This window comes from Alligator sinensis, unplaced genomic scaffold (assembly GCF_000455745.1).
Source record: "Alligator sinensis unplaced genomic scaffold, ASM45574v1 scaffold1172_2, whole genome shotgun sequence".
Taxonomy (NCBI): domain Eukaryota; kingdom Metazoa; phylum Chordata; order Crocodylia; family Alligatoridae; genus Alligator; species Alligator sinensis.
The window spans coordinates 235,669-242,866 of record NW_005842879.1 but is presented as its reverse complement, the minus strand read 5'-3'; the positions used below and the strand labels follow the sequence as shown (position 1 = coordinate 242,866).

General features: G+C 45.1%; 1 long non-coding RNA gene across 2 annotated transcripts in view; it reads right to left on the bottom strand.

Annotated features, from left to right (window-relative positions):
- The window catches only part of LOC106722928, a 69,547-nt gene extending 62,759 nt beyond the window's left edge, over positions 1-6,788 (bottom strand). The window contains exons 1-3 of one of the 2 annotated variants that reach the window (XR_003091831.1): positions 6,591-6,788; positions 3,691-3,774; positions 1,261-1,426 (exon numbers count right to left, since the gene is read on the bottom strand). This is a non-coding gene — a long non-coding RNA (uncharacterized LOC106722928). Of the gene's footprint in view, positions 1-984; positions 1,427-3,690; positions 3,775-6,590 lie in introns of those variants that run through there. The other variant, XR_001358938.2, reaches the window with a different exon arrangement.
- Positions 6,789-7,198: the final 410 nt, after the last annotated feature.

Here is a 7,198-nt window from a genome sequence, read left to right as displayed (position 1 = left end):
TGCAGCAGCTGGTAGGGGATGGGGACATGTGGGGCAGCAATCAGGGGGCCAGGTGGGGCATGTGGGCCTTGCAGGGGGGGTGGGAGCCCCTGTGGGGGCCATTTGGTCCCTGTTGGGGGGGGCGTACCCCTTGTGTGGGGGGTGAACCCCTGTTGGGGGCCTGTAACCCTTGTGAGAAGGTTGAACCCCCTGTTGGGGGGCCATACCCCTTGTAAGCATGCAAACCCCCCTGTTGTGGGGCCGAACCCCTTGTTTGGGGGTTGAACCCCCTGTTGGGGGGCCGAATCCCCTGTTGGGGGTATACCCCTTGTGTGGGGGCCATTGCCCTGTGGGAGTGCAGCAAAACATGTATTCATGAATTCATGAAACATGTATTACAGTTCACTTTATTATTATGATAAGAGACTTGCTTTAACACTATAGATATATCAATAAAACATTGTCCAACTGATCACTGTCTCTTTTTGGCTCTCTGTCTTTATAGTGGTCTTTTGTTTTACTTGTGGAGGAACATGGATTTGCGGGTATTTTACAGAGTGACTTTGGGATTTTTTTTATCAGGGATTTTTCAATTTTCCAATAGGGGGAGGGGCAGATGCCTCTACTGGCTGTGCAGTCCTCCAGGTCTGGCAGGTGCACAGCAAGTCACAGCCAGGCAGCAGCCCCCACCACCAGACTGCTGCAGTGGGTAAAGGGTGCAGGGAACTCTCAGGGCTGCTGCAGCAGTCCAGCTGGCACAAGGGGTAGTGTCCCCAGGTACCAATTGGCTGGGCCCCAGAAGCTTCTGAGAGCTAGTAGCCCTGAGCTACTTGCCAGGGCGACTTTTTATACTGCTGGGGCCAGGACAGGGTAGCTTTTTATACTGCTGGGGACAGCACAGGTGCTGGCCCTGGGCTCTAGCTCCCCCTGGCTGAAGATCTGGGAGGAGCCAGGCAGGGTTATTTTGCCCCAAGTGGCATAATTTGCTCCACAACAAAGTGCATGTCCAAGCATATGCGCTGAAGCAAAAAGCCCCAGCTCACATTTGCACCACTTCTATTTGAGCTGCTGCAAGCACATGTGCTTGCATGTGTGGACGTGCCCATCCAGTTCCAAGTCAAATACAAATCTTCTTTATTTGAGGGAACCTCCTACTAGAGTCAGCAGTCAAATACATATGCACTGACCCTATCCCAATGAAATTCATGTAAGGAATATTCTTCATCTCAGTTCAATATTTGGTCTATAAATACTTTTGTCTACTTGATTTGGATCACATACTTTAACCCAAGCTCCGGTGAGTACTCATCTGGTTATTCTGGGGTGGGTTATTCTGTCTTGTGCTGAGCAGAAATTCCCCTGCAGACATGAGCACCCTTGATAGACAAAACTTTCATCAAGCCCAGTAAATTCCTGTGAACAGCTTTCAAATAATTATTTTCCATCCCTAAAAATGAGGAAAAAATAGAAGTAAAAGTGAAAACAGGAGACTTTATTGAGAGAGGAGATAATATTAAAAAGTAGTCTGTAATATGAAATGTTTAAGAATTGTGAAACTAAGTGATATTCTGACTGGTATTTCATATGGCTTTTCAGCTAGGTTTTGTGATTCTAAGTGCTCTTACTTTTTTCTTTTTAGAAGATGGCTATTTTCTTTTTAATTGATCTTTGCAGAGATGAATCACATCAGATCTTCTTGTGCCATAAAGTCATAAAATAATACAGCCCACAAGTGCTAATTGAGTAGACACGAAAAGGTGAGTCTCCTCTGAACTAATCTGTCCCCGAGTTACTTGTCCTCATCCTCCAATATTTGCTTCCTGAAAATGTATTTTTTCCTGATGCTCACAGATGTCAATAGCATTAAGTGTGTGTAGGAAAGGCTGTGCATCTGTTGACATCATTCCTTTGACATCTGAAGGTGAAAATCCCTGCTAGCATTGCTTCCTATTATCTCATTTTTCTTATTGGTTACTCTGAACTGATAACCCCTTCTGCACCTCACCTGGAGGTTCTGGGAGTGGCCTTGCCAAATACAGATCTTTTTTAATTCAAGGGATCCTCCTACTAGAGTCAGCAGTCAAATACATATGCACTGGTCCTATCAAAGGGACATTCACAGAAGGAATATTCTTCATCTCAGTTCAATATTTAGTTTATAAATACTTTTGCCTATCCAGCCTGAGCTTTTGGGGAACACATTTTCCTTTCCTTCATGTATATTTCAGGGTAAATTTGCATTAGCAGCAGTTCACCATATAGCCTCTCTGCAAAATGCAGTAACAATCATTAAGATTCCAAGACTGAAGCAAAAAAAAAAATGCATGTGTTGACAGGTGGATAAAATCTGACAGTGCAACATTACTGGTCTGAAACATATGCTGCTGAGAGAAGCAGGGAAAGTGGGAAATTTATCTTTAAGTAGCTCCTAACCTAGAATTTCTCAAGGGAGAATCATAGTCTCTTTAAAACTGAGATTGTGAGCATATCTTTAGAGTTGTAGTGTGAGAGCATCTGTAAATTATTCAGCATGTGTTCCAAACTTTTCTTCAGAAGCCTTCTTCATCGTCTGAAGCACTTGTGTTTATTTTTGCATCTGTTTGTGCTCTATTGAAAGACACCTCAGAGACTTTGCACATATATTCATTATGTACCACATTTAATTCTCCTTTGGAAAATTGCAAAGGAAAGAAATATAAAGATTAACAGCATGACTGAGATGAGAAGTTCATGGAGAACAGATTAGACTAAAAAAGAAGAGGGGAAAATACTTCATAATCTTCTCTCAACTAAATTGTCAGTATGGGGTTGTATCTTCTAACTAATGCAGAATCTATTTTTCAGCCTGGTTTTATATACAAATCTTTGCTGTGCTGCTAGTTTATCATCTGATGCTATGGACACATGAAGAACTGGAAGTAAGTACTCATATCATGACACAGTATAGTTGTGAACTGCTCAACTGCAGCCTCATTCCACTCCAGGGGTAGTTGCTAGCATTTAAGTGTTTGGTAAAACCAATTCATGTATGCAAAGATGAAGACAAGCTAATCCTCCCTGTTGAAAGGTATTGTCTGGAGATTATTAATAATATTTGCATTATTAACAATGTGATTGACTGCTGTCCTTTTTCCCAGCTCAATGGAGCTAGATCCAAAGTCTATACAAGTCAACAGAAAGAGTCCAGTTGATTAAAAGGCTGTGTGTTGGGCTCGTGCTGAACAACAAGAACAGGTACAAAGAAGAGTGTATGTGCTGGGCCTTCCCTCTGATGCATTCCAGGTTGCTTGCAAGTTATTTACTTCTTCCTTTTCTAATGTTGTCTGTATTTGTATGAGACATTTCCAAGAGAATGGAAAGTGGGTTTCCTGGGTTTGTGTTCCTGACTAATCCAGCATTCACAAACTTTAGAAAAGTCCAGTGTATGTGTGACATCTGTGTGCTTGAGGAGAATTACCACCCAAAGAAACAGCGAAGGCATTATGGGAGATTTATAAGTCTCCCAAATAAGCTGTTCTCCCCCTCTAGCATTCACATTTGGGTTTGTAAACTGTGGTTGCCTGCAGTCTCAGGGACCTGGACTCATTGGCGCTGGATATCCCTTCCCATCCTTTCGTGGCTTGTCACAACTGCTAGTCTCACCTGACTTGCAAATGTTTTTAATTTTTCTATACACATCACCTGAGATTGTGGCTTTGTTATCAGACTTACTTTGCATAGAGCTATAAATCCTCTTGCACCTCTGCTTCGTTTGTGCAGTTCTGTTACGTTGGCGGCATAGCGCTCACTTCAAACCTGGAAAGTGAAGGGATAAAATGGCACCTTCTTCCTCAACATGTTTTCTTCTCTCTATCAGTAACTAGTATGGCATTTACTAATGGCAGATGCAGCTTACTATGGTTTAGTTTAGTGCTGCAGAAGTGGTGCAACTATGGGAGCAGGAGCATTTTTATTCCATCTTATGCATCACTAGCGAATCCTGACATACACTCCCGAGGACTGTGTGAGCTGTCATAGAGGACACAACCTGAACTTGGTAGGGTTGCCTGCATATAGATCAAGGCAGAGTCTGAAGGCAACAGGGTTGTGTGGTTGTATCTAACTGAAGAATTTGGGTGAATACTTGACAGGCGATATATTAAAAGAAATTTCATAGATTTCATAGATTTCATAGACATTAGGGCTGGAAGGGACCTCGGAAGATCATCGAGTCCAGCCCCCTGCCCAAAGGGCAGGAAGTCAGCTGGGGTCATAGGATCCCAGCAAGATGAGCATCCAGTTTCATCCTGAAGGTGTTCAATGAAGACGCTTGAACCACCTCCGGTGGCAGGCTGTTCCAGACCTTGGGGGCTTGGACAGTAAAGAAATTCTTCCTTATGTCCAGCCTGAAACGATCTTGAAGTAGTTTGTGACCATTCGACCTCATCATCCCTTGGGGCGCTCTGGTGAACAAACGTTCCCCCAGATACTGGTGGTCACCCCTGATAAACTTGTAGGTGGCCATCAGATCACCCCTGAGCCTGCGCTTTTTCAGGCTAAAGAGCCCCAGGGCTCTCAGCCTGTCATCGTAGGGTCTGCTTCCCTGACCTCTGATCATGCGCGTGGCTCTTCTCTGGACTCTCTCAAGCTTCTCCACATCCTTTTTGAATTGTGGAGCCCAAAACTGGACACAGTACTCCAGCTGCGGCCTCACTAAGGCCGAGTAAATGGGGAGAATGACGTCTCGGGATTTGCTTGAGAAGCATCTATGGATGCAAGCCAGCGTTTTGGTCGCTTTACTAGCCGCCGCATCGCATTGCAGGCTCATGTTCATCTTGTGGTCAGTGATGACCCCCAAGTCTCTTTCTTCCATAGTGCTAGCCAACATAGCACTGCCGAGCCTATAAGGATGCTGCGGGTTTTTTTTCCCAAGGTGGAGAACCTTGCATTTATCGGCGTTGAACACCATCAGATTCTCGTCCGCCCACTTGCTGAGCCTGTCCAGGTCAGCCTGGATAACCTGCCTGTCTTCTGGTGTGGATGCTTTGCCCCAAAGTTTGGTGTCATCGGCGAACTTGGCCAGTTCTGATCGCTTCTGACTCCAGTGTCCACATCATTAATGAAGATGTTGAACAGTATGGGTCCAAGGACAGAGCCTTGGGGGACCCCACTGGTCACAGGACACCACGATGAGTGACTTCCATCGATTACTACCCTCTGGGTCCGACCCCGGAGCCAATTTTCCAGCCAGCGGATCGTGGAGGACCCAAGGCGACAATTGGCCAGTTTCTCCAAGAGGCGATCATGGGACACCAGATCGAAGGCTTTTTTGAAGTCAAGATATATGACATCAATCTCTTCTCCCTTGTCCAGGTGATAGGTCACCTGGTCGTAGAAGGAAATGAGATTGGTCAAGCAAGACCTACCCGCAACAAACCCGTGCTGGCTATCCCTTAAGATGTTGGTGTCGGCCAGTCCATTAAGGATGGCCTCTTTAATAAACTTTTCTAAGATCTTCCCCGGGATAGAAGTCAGGCTGATGGGCCTATAGTTAGCCGGATCCACTTTCCTCCTTTTCTTGAAGATAGGCACCACATTGGCCTTCTTCCAGTCTTCGGGCACTACACCAGAGTGCCAAGAGTTTTCAAAAATCCGTGCTAGAGGCTGGGCTATGATGATTGCGAGCTCCTTGAGTACCCTGGGGTGAAGATTGTCAGGGCCAGCTGACTTGAAGGTATCCAGCTTCTCAAGATGTTCCTTCAGAAAGTCAGCATTAAGGGAGGGCAGGGGATCACCCTCACCCGGACTTCCCGGCCCTGTAGCGGGCATGGGCGTCCCGTGGGACTGATGAAAGACTGACGCAGAGTACCTATTTAATAGGTTGGCTTTTTCCTGGGCGTCAGTTGTCAGTTGCCCCATCTGGTTCAGTAGGGGTCCAATGTTGCCCCTGCTTTTCCTCCGGCTCCCCACATATCTGAAAAAGGACTTTTATTGTCCTTGATGCTCAAAGCTAGCTGGAGTTCAGTTGTAGCCTTGGCTTTCCTGGTCTGCTCCCTACAGGACCGGACCAGTGCAGAATAATCCTCCTTGGAGGTGACTCCCATCCTCCACCCTTCACACCCCCCCCCCCCCCCCAAAAGCCCCCAAAAACCAAAACCAAAAAACAACCCATCCTTGCTGAGCTGATTTGATTTGGAAACCAATGTGGAATTCCACAGTGCCATTGTCACAGTCATTCATGTTGGCTTAAATTTCTACCACCATATCTGTCATCTAAACCCCAAGTGCCTGGATCTGATGTATTGCTACATTAAATAACACCTTTGGGCCATTGTTGTGTTGACCCAGTGCAGTGTGGGCTATGTCCTTCCTCTGTGTTCCATCAAATGTGAACAAGAATTAATTAACACTGTAACCTCTTTCCTCCCGTTTCTAACCTGTTTCTCATAAGTTTTCTGCAGTAAACTTTTCTTTTCTTAATCAAAGCAAAATTCCAGAAGGGGATTCTGCACCTCCAGCCTGAACTTTAACAACCAAAAATTAATTAAGGTCAGATTCCCAATTTACACTACCATACTTTCACAGTGCTCTGGAAGCATAAAGGAGCCTTACGTAAAGTAATTTATACTCACCTTCCTCACTGTCAGAGCTGTTTAGTGTAAGTCACACTGACCTCCCCCAGTGTTCACAATAAAGATTAAAATGCTGAGAGTGTACATCAAATTCTACCAGCAGAAACCAAGCCATAGGGCTCACTGCAGTAGAAAGTCTGCTCCAGGATATCAGAGTATTGTAGAGGAGCGAGGGACTAGCAAACTTTGCAAAGCCAACAGACAGCAGCAAGTGAATCGAGCTACAGGTGTTGTTGCACATATTGTAAACAAGCCCGGCTGGCACACATTCAGTTCTAGTTCAAGTTGCAAGAATAAATCAACATCAAATACCTTGATGTTAAAGCAGGACACGACTCAGGATGTTATTTCCCAGCTTTTTTAAAGCTTCTTCCTTCATTCTGTTTACTGCCTCAATTTGTTCCTCTCACTTCTTCCTGTTCCTGAACCCCATAGCATTTGTATGAGCCCCAAACAAGGATGCTTTGTATTCTCTTTATGCAAATAACAAGATAGATAGAGATGATGTGGCTGCTGAACACTCCTCCTAACAACTTGATGTGGAATGAGTCATCCTCAGCTGGGAAGACAGCAGTTAGGACACACCAGACTGAAATAAATGACCCTAG